Source organism: Pangasianodon hypophthalmus, chromosome 14 (genome assembly GCF_027358585.1).
Source record: "Pangasianodon hypophthalmus isolate fPanHyp1 chromosome 14, fPanHyp1.pri, whole genome shotgun sequence".
Taxonomy (NCBI): Eukaryota; Metazoa; Chordata; class Actinopteri; order Siluriformes; family Pangasiidae; genus Pangasianodon; species Pangasianodon hypophthalmus.
In genome coordinates, this window is record NC_069723.1 from 505,016 (window position 1) to 520,168 (window position 15,153).

General features: G+C 36.9%; 1 long non-coding RNA gene across 1 annotated transcript; it reads right to left on the reverse strand.

The window, feature by feature from the left end:
• Positions 1 to 11,802: 11,802 nt before the first annotated feature.
• LOC128320136 (uncharacterized) lies at positions 11,803 to 15,061 on the reverse strand. The gene is made up of 2 exons (XR_008303592.1): positions 14,675 to 15,061; positions 11,803 to 12,212 (listed from the first exon to the last, which is right to left on the reverse strand). It is a non-coding gene; the product is annotated as an uncharacterized LOC128320136 (long non-coding RNA).
• Positions 15,062 to 15,153: the final 92 nt, after the last annotated feature.

Below are 15,153 nucleotides of genomic sequence, written 5' to 3' on the forward strand. Positions count from 1 at the left end.
AATCACCACGCACCATTAGCACTAGAATCACTTAGCACATCAGAAACAATTTAATTAATGTGTTTCAGGTGGAGGTTTACTTTAATGTCTTCTCAGAATACCATTTTTGGTGTGTGAAGCCAGAAGGAAGTAGCTGCTTCATCTCAGGTCACTGTTCTCAGGTCACTGTTCTCAGGTCAGGTTTCTCAGGTCACTGTTCTCTCTCTAGGCAGCAGTACCCATTCCCTAATCAAAACCCTGAATTGCTAAAACGCTGGCCACCCCAATCTCATGCAGTCAATCAAACACCATTTTAAGAATTTAATAACCTTACTGTTTATGCTTCCAAACATTCACTAAACCTGAAATGGAAGCACAGAGGAAATTTTCTGTGAAAATGATATCAATCACTATTCATCAGTCCTGCATAAACAAACCTTGTTACACTAGACATCACTAGATATCACCATGGTTACAAGATTGTATAAATCAAGCCTGAATGAGAGACATGATAAACAATGCGATATGCAGATGTCAGATCGGCGCTGTCATCAGCATGGAGAGGGTGATGTGATGAGAGCACTCAGCCCAGATAAACAGACACACGATACACAAGCTAAACAGACACAGAGACCCACAAAGTGTAAGCTGGGTAGATGTGAGTAAGCAAGAAATAAAGAAATAAAGGCTCCGGCCTGCCAAATGAATTTATAATCCATGTTCTAAATTAAAAGCGTCTTGTGGACTATAATTGAAATGGAATAATTGGATAAAGAGTCTCTGTCACTCCACTAGGGGGCAAAATAGAGCAACAAACTCAGCACCGTAAACTGTAGCTATAAAACTGCAGCCCTGACTCTTTCCAGAAGAACTAGAGATTTCACAGCAATGGGACAAATTCTTATGCAATCCCAACCTTTACATTTTTAATTTGTAAATAATTTTGCAAACGATTTAGATTTATCCTCACACTTCAATATTATGGAGTATTTCTTATGCAGATTAAATCCATTTCAGTTCCAGATTGTGACTTTATAAAATGTGGTAACGGGGATGAGTACTCCTGCTGTACTTATACTATGCGCTTTTATATATGAGAGTGTAGATGAGCTCCTTCTCCGTTTATTTCCTCACTTCATTGATCCCATAACAACAAGAACTGGCAATGCACAGAGAGATGTCGTTCATGTTATATCCACCGCTGTTGAAGTGTCTTCAGTGGAAAGGAGAAATCCTTCATCCTGATGGTACGAAGGTGGTGAACAAAACGATCGGCCAGTCTCCTCTTGGTTTTCCCAATGTATTGCTGATTACATCTCTTACAGGAAAGACAATAAAGAACTCCTGCAGTGATGGGTAATAAAAAAACGATTCTTTAGGGCCTGTGATTTTAGTGGCTGTGGTTATAAATTTGGAACAGCTAGAATGGCTGCACGCAAGAGTGACACAGCTTCTATTCACCTGATCATTTAATTCACTCCTGACAAGAAGGTCTTCGGTGTTTTTGTCCTGTCTGTAGGAGATGAATGGACGTCCTTTAAAAAGAGAAGCTGTCTCAGGATCATCCTTTTTGATCTTTTGAGTATAATTTCCATCAGTGTTTTATTACTGGGATCATAAGCGAGCTCTAAAGGAATTCTCTCCGTCCTAGTGGTGGATTGTGTAGAGATCAGTGCATCTGTTCTCTCAGTAGTTGTAACACGGGTCATGGCATGATCTATGATGTTCTTGGAGAATCCACATTTGTAAAAATAATTGCACAGTTCCCTATTTTCTGGGGAAAGTCTTCATTTTGACTGCAGATACATTACAGGCTCATTAGCTGTGAGTAAGCAGTGGAATGCGTGCAGTGCTTGGGATGTGAATAGTTGTATTTCATGCAGGAATGAGAGTCTGTTGTTTTGTAATGGATGGTGGTTTTTAAAGTGGAATCCATTGACTTCAAAGATATGTCTAAAAACACTGTGCTCGAGCCAGGGTAAGCTATACTATATAAGGTAGGGGTTTGCAATATATCTGCAGTGTGCTTACGTGTTTTAGGTGATATGGTCAATATATTTTCAGAATGTATCTTTCACTTAAATGCTAACAAATGAACATATTTAAGAGGAGGTTTCTGATGTGTTGTTGGTCTCCAAACTGATTTTTGTTTTTTTGTCACGTGACATGAGACTGAATGCAATATGACCTGTTACATAAAATGAGTTTGACACCGCTGTTCTAGAGTTTACACGCCATGGTGTGAAAAAAAGAAAAAAGTGAGCGGAAGTTCTGTGCGTATAAATGACGAGAGGTCAGAGGAGAATGGACAGATAAACTGGAGTTCACAGGAAGTACAGTAACATAAATAACAACTCTTTACAACCACGGTGAGCAGAAAAGCACCTCAGAATGCACAGCACTTCGAAGCTTGAGGTGAATGACCTACAACAGCAGAAGACCACATCAGCTTTCACTCCGCTCAGCCAAGAACAGGAATCAGGAAACTGGACAATTTAAGACTGGAAAAACATCAAAGGTTTTTTCCAAGTCTTCTAGTTTCAGTTTATGTTTCTTATGTTATATGTGTTTATAAAAGTGTTTAAGGTCAAAAGCAGGTAGAAAACTAAACCTTTTCTCATATGCAGGTAGTTATAATTCATTTCAGAAACTTTGATTTATTTATTTTTTTTAGAAATAGATCAGATTTAACTAAAGTCATGCAACTAAAGTCAAACATTATACCAGCTGTAAACAATTCCCTCACCACTCTCTCTTTTTCTCTCTCTCTCTCTCTCTCTTGAAGTTAATAAGACAAAAAAACTTGAAATGTTACTAAGAACCAGACATCGTAAACATCTCTGCTTTTTTTTTTACAAAGCACTGACACTGGAGACTCCTTCCATAAAGGCTAAATAAACCTCTACTTACAGAAAGCTTCATTATCAAAAAGTATACATTTTTCTTTTTTAAATAACATGTTTTTTAAAGCTGTTATTATTTATTATTAGCAGTAGGTTATGTAGATCATACATCATGCAAGTCCCTGGGAATGAATTGTTACTATAGAAGTGCTAAAGTTTTAGAACGAGAGCAATAACATAAATGTGATCTGTGATTTGAATTGCAGCAGGAACTATTGTCCAGCTGCTGTTATACAAAACAAATCAACACCTTCTGGCCAATCAGATTTGAGAATTCAGCAGCGCTGTGGTATTAAAAAAAACTGAATCAACACATTGTTATAGAATAAAAGAGTAAAGGAGTAAATAAATCTTTAAACACACTGAGGTCCAAAGAGCATCATCGCCCCCTGTTGGTAAGGCATACAGTTACTGAGACTCAAAGAGAAAGCAGCACTGCCATGTTGTACATGTAACTGTTCCTTTCTCCTTCAGCCAGTGCCTGGCTTTTCTGTTGTTTGTAGAGGCAGGATGTATAACAGCACGCTGTTAGTGAAATGGAAGATGATACGGTAGATATACATGACTCATATTGAAACAAACAGTGGTGTGGAGGTTTTTAGTTCCTTCAGGATGTTGCCAGAGAAATTTCACTCCCTCAGATTATCTCTATCTATGTCTCCCCTGCCAAACAACCCACACACACACACACACACACACACACACACACACACACACGCTTCGACAGAATTATTAATGCAGCTAAATAATGCTGTGCCTACACTTAAATATAACCGTAAGCTGCAGTTTTTGTTTAAAAAAATCTAATAAAAATTAAAATAATAAATATAAATGAAAAAAATAAAAAAGGTTTCCTTGAAGGAACTCAAAACCGTCAGAAATTCCTGCCCTTGTGGGGATATAAAAACATGTCCACACACACACACACACACACACACACACACACACACACACACACACACACACAAAGAGAGGCCTGCTAGTGTAGTAAATATAGATGACTCAAGTTAAATCCCTGTTAATTAACGTCTCTATATTAGTAGCAATACATTTCACATAAAATGTAAGAACTTACTAAACTTACTAAATTCACCTTTTGGTGTTTTCACAAAAAAAAAACCACCTTGGGAAAAAAGACTTGAGATATAGAAATCATATATGACTGGGGATTGTGTATACGCTGGGTCACAAATGAAAGAGGAAGAAAGGGTGGGTGGATTAGTCCTAAATTGCACAGATGTTTGGTAAATGGCATGCGTTCAGATAACACACTTGAAATTCTCAGATATGGCCACATACATGACAAAGGGTGAGAACAGCAACCCTTGATGATGTCACAGGCTAAATTAGCAGAAGTGAGCTACAGACAGGACCGTGTTCTCACACAAACGTCCGTGCTTGGTCAGGAAAAAACAGAGGAGGGAAATCTTGCTTTTTTTGTGTAGTTTTTCTAGCTGCTACACTGTGCAGTGTTTCCTGGCACTGGATGCTCAGGGTGATAAGGGCATAACCTGACCTCGCAGTTGCATTCAAAGACCAGTTTAAAGGTTCTGAGAGAAATCTGCCTTGTGCAAATTCAACTCATGTCACTTCTGTTAAAATATTGAAGCTTGTGTTATTTGTAGCTCTTTCAAGAGAAAGTGTAGGTTTGTCGTTGAAGCATAAACATAGATATCAATGTCGTGAACACCAATGTTTTTCTTTCTTTCTTGTTTCTTGTCACAAAATTGTTCTGTAAAATCTAGGTCCTGGAGAGCCACAGATTTTTGTTTTCTCTCTTTAACCACGTCCAATTCAGTTCATGAAGGTCTCGCCATTGATCTCATGAGTGGAATCAGGTGTGTTAGCTGAGGTAGAGTGGTTATTTCTACAGTCAGAATGGGTTCTAGCAATCATAACATTTCATACATTTACATTTACATTGACAGCATCATGTCTTCATTGATATAAAATCCAATCCAGTGTAATGATGCATCCAGCCATGATTGTCAGAATGTGTATACATTTTGTGCATTGGTGAGTTGACCTAAGAGACCTGCATGTGAAATCTACTAGATGGACAGTATTTATATGCGAAACTTACTTGAACAAGAATATTCAACCCAGTATTCATTTTTCCCGTCTCATAGTGTCTTCATGAATGACACATTATTTTACAAATAACTAAAAGCGATGCTGAAGTTTTCAAAACTACTATCAGTCAAGAAATGAACACTAGACTGATTTCAACTGATTCTGTATAGGGGAAGTTAAATACTGGGTTTTTGTGTGGTATAACCAAATGTAGACACAGCAACAGAAAATGTAGGAAGTGAGAAAAGAAATTCCCTAGCAAAACAGATGAATTCAGAAAGACTGTCCAGTTCTTCTGTGCTATTGTTGTGCCATCTGTAAACAGCTTGAATTACATTAGAGCAACTTTTCTTGGAAAAGAACACTAACAAATTTTTCTTTTGACCCCTTCTTTTTTATTTACTATTCACCTTTACGCACTGAGTGAGATTATTTAATCCGTTGAGAACATCGGGTTTGCAGTGCAGTTGTGAAATTGACTTTTTTTTGGAATAGAAATATAAATTGTGGAATTCTCTTGTGGAATTAGCAGGATTTGCTAATCCTTGCTCCACAGATTTTTGCCATGAATGCATATAGATGGGAAGTACATGCCCTGTCCACCAGATAGCACCATACAACTTCTCCAACAAAGCTTTCTGTTAGAGCTGAGGAAAGTGTGTAATTATTGTAATGCCATATCGCTGCTGAGTGTAACGTCCATATAACATCCATATGATAAGAGACACGGTGTCGCTGTGATCACACAGTGTTTGGTCTCTCCACACGGTGACACTTCCTCATATATGAGGAAAGTGGACGTGCCACTAACTGCTGACTGAAGACACTTCCTGTAGCTGTTGTTGTATAACTACATATATTGCCAGCTCTTGAAAACTCATCCACTGATTCATATGAAGCTTGACTCAGATCACCCCGGGTTCCAGCTGCCGGGAAGCACTCAATGAGTTAAGTAAAGTGTGGATGACTCACCACCCCATGAGAATGTGTACATTCCTCTCAACACCTATGGCGAAAGATGCCACTCAAAATCTTTACCATGTAAATCAGGTAAACCGAAGTTCTCGGGTAAACCGGAGTTCTCGGGTAAACCGGAGTTCTCGCTATCATGATAGTGAGAGGGAGATAGCAAAGACAAAGCAAGGTCAAGCAGGTATGAACTTTGCGAAGTTTCTGAGTCTGAACCACGTGATTAAGAGCGAAGATATACACGCATCGATGGTTTTCCTCCTTATCCTTTACCGTAATGGCTGTGTCATTTTGTAAGCGTCTGTGCCACGTCGTCTTTTCAGACTTCTGCTATGATCTGATTTTTTTTTTTTTTTTGTGGTTAGCAACTCCTCTTCTCATGTACATTTCTTGAATCATAATTATGTTTTACAGTGTGTCACTGTCTAAGCAGGCAGAATACACACACTCACACCGTGTAACTAGATTAGGATAGACGGCGTGTAATCCATTGCACAGTACAGAGCAACAGCCTAATGGGACAAAGATCCACCTAATAAACCAGACTGTTTGCAGGATCTTTAGCCTACTGTGTAGGTTTTTAGAGAATAAAGCAGGTAGGAAGTATATTTTCAAGCCACATACTCCTCCTCAACAGTTTTTATAACAAGAATTTTTGACAGTTGAAGTCAACCTCCCAGCTGTGCACACATCAGTGAGTGCTTGAACATAATTTATGAGCTTGCAGAACTTGGTCGTTATGCCGTAAAGAATAACATTTAGTTTTGCATGAATGGTCTATTCACATAATTTTCACCTGTGAACTTTCACATCATTCTAACCGCAAAAATGCACCAATAATGCATGGGGAGCTTTATGGCATATACTTTTCATAAGTTCATGTTAAATAAATAAATAAATAAATAAATAAATGATGTAAAACAAATAATAATCAATCAAACGCTTGGCCTATGCATGTCATCAGTCCAGAGGCTCACTTTCTTGGGTGGCATAAAAGATGGCATAAAAAATCCGCAAGCCTGGCACTATTTATAAATAAAAGTCGTGTTTGTGTAATAAGTGAAATATGCCATGATGCGTGGAAGGTGTTCTACATCGGAAAGCCTTCTTTGATGTACTGTAGCAAACCTGACTTCCTGTGCTCTTTTATGTGCTTTGGTGCAGCTGTAAGTGAGCCACCCTGGTTTTTTTTGTTTTTTTTTTCTCATCTTGGAACTTAGTAAAAAGCGCTAATTTTACAACTGTGAAAAAGAAACCTTTAATTGTCTTGCATATTTTCACTACAGTCATTTATCTGAAACGATTGCCACCGCTCTGCACACCCTTCCTGAGGTTCTACTTTTACTCTCAGGTGTGTCTCATGCATTATTTTTTCTGGCTGGTAGAAACTGTTATCACAGGCGTGCTTTGTATTTTTTTTTCTCAAAGAAAACTGTGTGAAATGTTTTTTTTGTGGAAGATTGGGATACAGAGTAGAATATGCATAGTCAGGAGTGCTTTTGGAGGCTTACTCATGCTCTTTGGTCCAGAATCAGGAAACTTTGGGAAACTGAAAATACTGGTGCGTTAGAGTTTACCTGTGGCCTTGGTCAGAAACAATGTGCTACTGCACCTGTAACAACAAAACTCGATCCAACATCAACTATGAGCCACTCGCAGCCTAGGCAAAGTGCTAGCTGAAAAACACTACTGGCTTTTTGTTTTGTTGGTGTAGGGTTTCTTGACGTAGGCACGCCTACTTCAAATGAGTTTTAGTTATATAAAACTATGTAAATATAAGGATTTCAAATCTACTCTTCAGGGGCCTTGAACACTGAGTAGCAATAAAAGAAAAAACAGACTGGAACATGCTTAAAGTGATGGAAAAAAACAGAAGACAGAAATGGAAATAATGTAGAGGGAAAAAAATGCATAGAAACAAACAGACTTTTTTTTTTTACATTTACAATATTAATCAAATCATTTGCTTAAAACACTTAATTAATGATTGTATGTTACAGAAGTGACCCAGTGTGATAATTAAAACATTTGTAACAATCACTGAAGACGTCTCACAGAATGGACCTCAGGTACAACACAAACCTCTGCACTGATTGGCTGATTGGGTTTTATGGGCATAAATCTCTCCAGTGTAAGTGAAACTTGATTCAGTGAGACAATATATGGAGCTTTAGAAAGTAACTGGTATCTCTTTCTAGATCTCGGTTTCTTCTTATCCTGAAATGTCATCCCTCTTTTACAGAATATACAGAAAATAATCCGCATTATGAGGTTTTTAGACATGAATTATAAACATAATAAAATCATCAAAAAACTGAAGTATACGTGTGGGTCAGTAAACTCACCTGATTTTCACAAAACAAAAAACCACTGAGTGAGCGACAGGTCTGTGTGTGGAGACGCCCTGGTGATGAGCGAGGGTCAGAAGACAATGGCCAGATTAGTTTGAGCTGCCAGGAGGGATTATAGTAACTCAAATAATCACTCTTTACAAAATAGACAGCTGAAGATTAGACATAAAAAATCTCCTGGTCTTTCTCCAGTCTTCAGCCCATGATGGCCTCAGAGTCCTGTTCCTGGCTGACAGGAGAGGAACCTGACGTGGTCTTCTGCTGTTGTAGTTCATCATCCACCTCAAGGTTTGATGTGTTGTGTGTTCTGAGATTCTTTTCTGCTCACCACGGTTGTAAAGAGTGATTATTTGAGTTACTATATCCAGTCTGGTCATTCTCCTCTGATCTCTCTCATCAACAAGGTGTTTCAGCTGCAGATCCTCCGCTCACAGGATGTTTTTTGCTTTTCGTTAAATTCTGTGTAAATCTAGAGACTGTTGTGTGTGAAAATCCCAGGAGATCAGCAGTTTCTGAAAAACTCAAACCAGCCCATCTGCTACCAAGAACCATGCCACAGTTAAAGTCACAGAGATCACACTTTTTCCTCATCCTGATGTTTGATGTGAACATTAACTGAAGCTCTTCACCTGTATCTGCATGACTTTATGAACTGTGCTGCTGCATGATTGGCAGATTAGAGAACTGCATAAATGAGCAGGTGTACAGGTGTTCCTAATAAAGTGGACAGTGAGTGTATATGACTGCATGCCAATCTTCACATGAAATAGCACAGAATTCATCTTTAAGAGCATTAAAAAATAAGTGTGAAGTTTCATTTCAAAGCGGTCTTCATAAGCGCATCAAACATGAAAAAGCACCGCAAAACATTTTTATAGAAATGCATGAGAATAATGTACATTCAGTGCTTAAGTGTAGAGCTCACGTCAGGATTCACGAGATGGTATGAAAAGTAAGTGGCCTTGATTACACACTCAAGTATTTAGTAAGATATTTTTTAAAGCAGTTCATTTCTATCATTTATACGCAGCTTATTTGCAGTAGCTTGTTTCATGAAGTAGAAATACAAACATATAAAGTAGAAATCTAAGCTATTTTAGAGTTTATTTTAGAGTTATTTGTTTTTAAAGCTCTTCCTGGTCTGGTTCCTCTTCATATTGTCAAGTTATAATTATCTTCAATCCTTGAGGTCTTCCTTAAAAAATCTGTTTGAAAATAATTTGAAAATCTGAAAATCCTGATTCCAGCTCAAGACTCGATAGGTGACACTTTTCTGTCCATTTTTGTTTTGAGCTCCTATTTGTTTAGTTGCCTGTTTTATTTGTAATCTTTATATTTCTTGTACCATTTAGCTGTAATGCAATTGCTTTTTAAATGTGCTTTATAAATAAATCTTATACACTTACTCATAAACAGGCTCAGAGAAGTGTTCACCTGCATGTTCATCAGCTTCATGAAGGAATTTGATAGTCCCCTTCTAAAGTCATGGACATTCGTAACACTGTTATGAAGCTTAATTCCAAGCTAATGCAAAGCACTTTATTTACGAAGCACGAGTGCCGGGGCTCTGAGTTCTTTTAAAGGTCTAAAATGGTAATAGTGTCCTCACTAGTCATAAATGCTCAATGTTTAGTCTTTAAATATGTTATTCAGTGCTTAAGTGTATTATGAAGTACATATATTAAATTTATAAAACATATCTCTTTTAATCTTGCATATATATATATATATATATATATATATATATATATATATATATATATATATATATATATATACACACACACTTGAGCTGTTCACATGTATACTTGTGAGTTATTGTAGAAATGTTATTTGATATGTGATGTAAGAGTGATGTAAGAGATAGGAATGCTTTGTGAAGACTACCTACAAATAAATTTTTACCACATATAAAATATAATGCTACAATATCAGTAATGTGTAAGGCTGTATGTAAATATTTTCTTTAGCCAGACAAATTAAGAGCTTAATGATTCTGTTTTGCTACATGAATTCATTGTAACTGACGGCCGTTAAGATCAATATTCACAGAACACTAGTAACAATATGACTGTACTTTCAATATGACATGTCTTGCTATGACAAGCGTACTCTAACACTGAGAATGACTCACACACTAATCAATTTGCTATGTGTGAGTAATAATGAAATGTACGGTAATATTGTTCTGACAGAAAAGCACTCATTTTACACTTTACTCATCATGTGTTTAATGTTATATTGTTTAAGCTATTTTTCCCTAATTTAACATTTACTTTTAATTTTCCATGAGCTTTGGGTTGTGAGTTCACTACAGTCCTGTGTGCGAATGGAAACCATGTGCTCTGATGGTAATTTTCAGAACTGAAACAAGCCCCCATATGGAACAAAGAGCCCCTGCTCAAGGCGGCTGGAAGATACAATCTAGGTCAGAGATGTACTGTAGATTACAATATTGATTACATAAAGGTCAACAAAAAAAAGGAAATTTTGACTTTATTTAGACAGAAGTAATGGGGCCTGTGTTATCTGTTTTAATGGTTAAAGAATAATTTCCCTTAAGAGTTCGACTCAAGAGCTCGTTCGTACTAACGTTCATTCTAAAATAATAATAGATCACATATAAACAGGGCACATATTTAAGATAAAACATACTATTTAATATTTTATATTCAGTAACTCGTACTTGATTATGCACAGTTAAATTTTAATCACTAATATAATCCTGGTTAAAACAAACAGGGCCAGTTGAGAAGTTTTCGATTTTATGCTCTTAGTGTCAATATACACCTGTTTGGCTATGTTTAGTGTGACGGGGAAAATAGCATGAACAAAATGACTAAGATCATCATTAGGCCACATCATTTCTTCCATGAAGGCCTATATAGCATATTTCCTTCCTGTCTGGCCATTTACAGCAAAGTGAGCACTGAAACAATTTTACAGAACCATCAGACTTCTGCATGTGTATGTCGACATCTGGATTCTTTGATGTTATTTTTTCTCCCTAACGATGATCTTTGCTAAAATATCGATACTGACATTTAGAAATCAGATGATCTGAATATGTCTACAGCCATGAGCTAGGCTTGTGATTCTCTATCTAGTGCGACTGTTTCAAGATTTGTTGTCAAGATTTGATTCATAGATTTGTTTTATTTCTGTATAGTGCACATGTACGTTCAGTATGTTCTTAGTAAGTGTATTAGCCACCATATACAGTAACTCTTAAATCTCTGTGATAAGGCTGATTCAGATTTCCTACAAATAATAACATTTTAGATGATATAATTTTTCCGTCTTGTAAGTTTTAGCTTCGGATTATATCTTCCTGGTTCAAGGCAGCATTTTACACGGCTGCCTGAAGTTTTTAACACCATTCTCTCATTCAACAGGAAATAGCAGAAAACACACCTGGCACACATTACCAGGATAGAACTGTGTATGTATGATGTGTGGATGTAAACCAATATACTCCTTACATTAGGACTAATATCAGTTTGATCACAGTGAAGACAACAATTGAATAATTAGACTATTATATTATTGTTACACAGACACCACAAGTTCTGTGATATCAGCATAAACATGAACTTGCAGTAACATTTGTCATTCAGAAAGATAACTAGCAGGAAAACGTATGATTGGGTACGGCAGTACGGTGACATTTTGTTTATACATGACCTAAATGAGTTCAGCCCACACATTTCAGATTTAACAACAGAATTAAAAAGTGTTGACCATCGTAGTGCACACTCATAAGTCTGTGATGATCTTATCTTCACACGCGTCCTGCTTCTGGGACTTTTTTCCTGCTTTGGGTCCTCTGCATTACCTCTCTCCAGCTCTTGAACATCAGAGTGGATAAAATCACACACGGCCTACAGGAGCAGTTCAAGTTGTCTTTTCTTTTTCTTCTGCTTCATAAAACCGAGACCTAATACAGGCATTTACACAGTCAGCTAAATAAGTCTGATGAAATATAATCAGTGGTTAAGGCATTGGACTGAAGATTGGACTGAGTTCAAATCTCAGTGCTGTTATTTATTTTTTTTTTTTGTAATAGAACAAACACAGTTATACAGTATAGAGATGAATGATATTATATGAGATACTGCCATATATATATATATATATATATATATATATATATATATATATATATATATATATATATATATATATATATATACACGTTCTTTAGGGCAAGGACAGTTTGTTATCTAAAGGTCCTAAATTTATGCACTGATTGTATAATTGAACAGTAAATAAAATGAGTCACGTCTTACTCCACAGTGCCCTTTGGCAAGTTCCTCCTCTATTTCCTTTTCCGATAAGGGCTTTATAGTGTGCTGTTAAAAAACTGTGGATTGTCTTGTATTTTTTTGCCACTGATTGAATGTTAAATCTACACACAGGTATTTTAACATTATCAGTATAAGAGAAATACACTGAATTCAAATCAATTTCATTTCTATAGCTCTTTTAACAATACACATCAAATGTCACAAAAAAACAGCTTTACAGGAATCTGGATACTGTTTTAGATTTAGACTTAAAATAAAAATAATAATAAGGTCAACTTCTCACATTCTCTCATTCTGTTTTTTTTGTGGTGGTGTGTGTATATATATATATATATATATATATACACACACACACACACACATACACGCATTATACGTTTATAACTTTGATTCTTAGAGCATTTGGTCTGAGGATGTCATGGTTCATTAGCACACTTGGCCAGGGGAAGTGAGCACCTCCTACACATGTTATTTCAAGGTATTGAGAAGTTGCAGCGACATCCTCTGCACAGCTCCTGTGCTCTACAAACGCTACAGGTTGTAGCTGCGTACGCCATGAAATGCAATCTTTACACCACTGCGACTGGAGATGCCATGACGTATAGGTCAACATTAAAACACACATATACATAAGTTTTTTTTAACCATGGAAAAGCTGTCCCTCTTTCTGACATATGTGGTCATTTTCTGCCACACTCAATATAAAAATAGTCGCAACAAATTTCTTGATCGCCCATTGCTTTCCATATTTAACATGTGAGGTACTGTACAACACTGAGGTATCATGTAAGTGACAGAGCTTTCAGAAACCTTGAGAAGAACAGGCTAAAGTTATTATTAAAGCAAGGGCAAGAACATTTTAAATGAGGTCAACAAAAGCGTTCCCTCCGGACTATGTGTTAAAAGTCATGCACCAAGTTGCACTGCTTTAAACACCAGACACTGACGTCAAAGGAACAATAAAAATGATATAACCAGCAAAGTGTGGGCAATTAATAAAAACACACATATTAAACAAAGACACAACTGGGTTCTACATTCAGCCTTCAGCTAAGACAAAATCAACTGTTTTTAGCACAACCCATAACATTAATTTGATAGATGATAGTGTAATACTGGACATGGAAGTTATTTATATATCACTTTGTCCTCTGTTCATAGATTTCGGAAAGGAAACAGTTGCAATGTAGGCTGTAATGTCATATGATGACATGCCTTTGGACAGAATGGATCTATAAACCAGTGACTCAGCTCTTAAAATTTATGACTCAAATATAAAGTCAACAGTCACATAAGCTAATGAATCACAGTTGCTGGATGCTCGATATCTGAGTGTTTCAGAAGTACATGCTCTGCGTGAATGATACGACAGTTGATGTATGAGTGGTAACAGAAAGTACCATAAAAACCGTATCACCAATTCACCCCATTTACCTGTAAGTGTAGCACTGTGTGAAGGATTGTCTGTTTATCCATCTGCAGCTACATTTTTAAAGTATCTTTCTTCTAAAGGATCCTAATGAATATGGTTCTTCAAAAGGATAGTGCATTTTGTATAAGCATGTTCACTGAAAATCTGAATATAAACAAGGAGTCACTGGTGCTAAGCACGATGGTACGTACATGACCCCTGATCCCTGTCTATGTGCCCCAACACCACAGCTGGGCAGAGTATCCAAAATCTGTACTCCAGTAAAAGTACAAGTACTTATGGAAATACTTACTCTAGTAAAAGTAAAAGTAACAATCTTAATAGTTACTTGAGTAAGAGTAAAAAAGTATCTGATGAAAAACTACTCAAGCAGCTAGTTACTAGTTAGTTCTGATCTGATATGAAGCGAAACCCCTGAATTTCAGACTACTTGAGCTTTCACACACCTCTGCTTCAAAGTGCAGAGTGTGTGTTTGTTATTATGTTTGTGTATGAGCTTGTTTATGTGTGTTTGCGCTTCAGTATGTGAATGTTTATCTGGTCATATGTTCTTTCTTGAACAATCAGTTTTTACATTTTTTTACTGTTGAACTTCAGTAGTGCCCATAGTTACCAAATTACCATTAATAGGGTTGAGACAGGCAGAATGTTGACACTTACCGCTACGTGTTTCTTCAGGGTGGAGTTTGTTTTGGTGCACACAACATGCATCGCATTATGAAACTATTCTTTTTGGCATCTTGGAGTGAAAACAGACTGAACTTGAGGCCACGGGTCTCGCGCACGTCTCCCTCTGCTTCAGCCATCATCTTCCACCTACACGCGCGCTAAACCTGAGCGGGAGATGCGTAACAGCCTCTCCAACGTCTCGCGAGACTTGCGAACAAGTCATAGAAACTAATTATTTAAAAAATCTCATATTTATTACCATTTGACAGTAACGGAGGAACGCAGCCAAATGTAGCGAATTAAAAGTAAAAAATTTCACTAAAAATGTACTTGAGTAAGAGTAAAAGTACACATCTTTAAATATACTCTAAAAGTACAAGTTACCCGAAAAATTTACTCGAGTAAATGTAACGAAGTAAACTCTGCCCAACACCGTCCCTATGCCACCCCAACACTACCCCAACACTACC